Source organism: Leptonotus elevatus, chromosome 10, assembly GCF_054856555.1.
Source record: "Leptonotus elevatus isolate MCC_2025b chromosome 10, RoL_Lele_1.0, whole genome shotgun sequence".
NCBI classification, from domain to species: Eukaryota; Metazoa; Chordata; class Actinopteri; order Syngnathiformes; family Syngnathidae; genus Leptonotus; species Leptonotus elevatus.
This window is the reverse complement of record NC_141248.1, coordinates 5779862-5782952: the sequence shown is the minus strand read 5'-3', so window position 1 is coordinate 5782952 and position 3091 is coordinate 5779862. Positions and strand designations below refer to the sequence as shown.

At 38.3% G+C, this 3091-nt stretch overlaps 1 non-coding gene across 1 annotated transcript; it reads right to left on the bottom strand.

The window, feature by feature from the left end:
* Window positions 1-603: 603 nt before the first annotated feature.
* trnaf-gaa (transfer RNA phenylalanine (anticodon GAA)) lies at window positions 604-676 on the bottom strand. Its single transcript has one exon. It is a non-coding gene; the product is annotated as a tRNA-Phe (tRNA).
* Window positions 677-3091: the final 2415 nt, after the last annotated feature.

Genomic DNA, 3091 nt, shown 5'->3' with positions numbered 1-3091 from the left:
GCAGTTATTTAACCATCTTTTGAGCCAAATTGACCCATGGTTACATTTAAAATTAACTATGAAAAAAAAAATCAAAATTTCTTTTTTAATGCTTAAACACGCAGCGGGTCTCAATGGCCTTTGACATTTTATTAAAGCAAAGGGGGGGGGGGGGGGGGGGTCACAGGACGGTTAATAAAGACCGGGACATGCCGCCATCTAGTGGACTGATGACGTGATTGTGCCTCGTCTGTTGGGTGAAAGCAGGTAAAAGTTATGCGGGTTCTGAGCGCGTGGTTTGATGATTGACCGACGTGGAAAGTACGTAGATGAATTAAAGATCCAAGTGTAAATTAGTTACCGCCTACTTGGTTGTCAGGATTCAGAAAAGATTGAGAAACAAGCAGGGGGTGATCACGATAAAAGGAACAAGCTATGTGCTGGACCTTCGGTTTATACAGTCAGGAAAATGTTTATTTGTATTTCAGGAAAAACAATGAATGTGTAAACACAACCAATTGATAGAATGGCTGCATGGCGACCTGAGTAATGAGTGACGAGTTGCGTCTGCGAAATGGATTTTATATGGCTAGACGTTGTTGGATGCAAAAGCCGACCGGCCAATGCCGAAACCCGGGATCGAACCAGGGACCTTTAGATCTTCAGTCTAACGCTCTCCCAACTGAGCTATTTCGGCGTGCTAATCGAGATTTATTAGCTCTTTGTAATCATCACTATTTTATCACACATTCAGTTGCGAACGTAGGCACATTTATCAAAGATGGCAAACATCCCAATGAAATAGTTTTAAAAGAAAAAAAAGACCAAAAAATAAGCATCAGCCATATTTAACATCATTCACCATTCTCTATTTTTCCATTTCTAACTGTACATAGCGGAAAATTATATAAAAAATGTTAATTGAATTTACTGTAAAATCACTTCAAAATGTCTGGCTCAATTAAAATTGAGTAAATGTTGAAAATGTCATACAGGTACTGTCAGAAAATTTGAATATCAAAGAAAAGTCCATTTATTTCAATAATTTGTTGTTGTTTTTAAGTGAAACATGCATATTACATTAGTTTACCACACACAAAGTAAAACATTTCAAGCCTTATTTGTTTCCCGAAAAAAATCCAGTGTTTCACAAGTTAGAATATTTCCTGTGACCAACAAAAAAGGATTTCGACTCAAACACAGAAATGTTGGACTTCAGAAACGTATTCAAGTCAAATGCCCTCAGTATTTTGGTGGGCCTCCTTTTCCATAATTACAGCATCAAGGTGGCATGGCATGGAAACGATCAGCCTTTGGCACAGTTCAGATGTTATTGTAGCCCAAGATGATTTTACATTGGCCTTTAGATCGTCTACACATCAGGATTTCTGTTCCCTCTACTTCTACTTGACAATACAACGTCAATTTTCAATGGGGTTCAAGTCAGGCAAGTTTGCTGGACAATCAAGTACTGTTATCTGTTATGGATATTAAAGCAAGTATTGTTTTGGGGCAGTTGCTAAATTCTGCTGGAAAAGAAAATCATTGTCTCAAAAAAAAGCGCTCAAGCGGCAGTGCCTGGAGGGTTGTAAAATTTCTTGGTAGACAGCATGCGTTGGTTGACTATGGACTTCACTTGATCAAAGACAATGGAGCCATACCAGTAAATGACATGACTCGCCAAGCCATTATTGTGGAAACTTCACACTGGACTTTAAGCATTGTGACTTTTATGCTTCTCCAGACTCTGGGAGATCTTGATTTCCAAATGAAATTCTAAATTGACTTTAATCTGAAAAGAGGAATTGGGAAGACCAGTACTTTTTCTCCTTCGCCCAACACAGATGCTTCTGATGTTTTGCTTTCAGGAGTGGCTTGAGCCACGGAAATCTACAGCTGTAGCCCATGTCATGCAGATATCTGTTTGTAGTGGTTCTTGATACACTGGCACCAGCTTCAGTCCACTCCTTATGGAGCTCATCCAGATTTCTGAATCACCGTTGCTTGATATATCCTCTCCATCCCTGTCACTTGTGCCATGTTTTCCCCTTTCTCTTAGCACTTTGTTCATGTCTGTGCTCTGTGAGCGTCCAGCTTCATTTGCTATTTCTTTTTTCTTTTCCCCTTATGGAGGGGGTGAATGATGGTTTTCTGGACAACTGTCAAGTCAGCAGTCTTCCCTATGATTCTTAAGCTTACTAAACCAGACTGCCACCATAAAGGCTGAGGAAAGCCTCTGCAGACACAGACACATAATGTTGAGCTTTGTCACAATATTCAAATTTTGTGAAACACCGGATTCTTTATTTATGTGTGTTTCTGCCATAATCACAAAAAATGAAACAAATAAAAGCTTGAAAGTTGAAATATTTGATTTTTATGTGGTGAACAACTCATGTAACATGTAATATTTACTTTTTAAAACAAATTATTGAAATAAAATGGACTTTCCCCCTCAATATTCTAATTTTCTGACTAGGACCTGAATACCTCTCTTTTTCACTCTTCATTTTAATCACACTCGCGACAATGTCACTCGTTTATGCCTTATGTCTGCACCAGTCACCGAGACAAATTCCTAGTGATGTGAAATGTATTCACTTACATGACAATAAAACCGATCCTGACAATTTTGGGAAATTGAGTTTATTAATTGTCTATGGAATTTCTCTCCTCAATCGTCAACAATGATTTAGAAAGATTAGAAACAGTGAACAGTGAATGTCAGTAAGCTTGCAACACTTTTTTTTCATAACATAATTATTTCTGCAAGTGTTTACATTTCCAATGTTCGTTTTTACAACATGCCTGTTTAGCATCTCAACGTCGCATCATTTATTTTTGTTTTTTTTTAAAAGCCAGCAACTAGTCGGCAGAAGTCTTCTTCGCGTGTCATTCGGGGGGTCAATCATTGAGGAAGCGTTTACAGCCCAGGTTGAAGTATAGCGCCCTCTAGCGACATTGAGGGATCCACTTTACAAACTCAATTTCAAATCCCCAAAATGTAACAAATAACGCTCTTGTATATTACAACTGTATGTATGGCCTTGAGTTAAATTTGTCTGTCTTTATAGTGCTGTATACGCTGTGTTTTCTTTACGGAGTAGTGTGT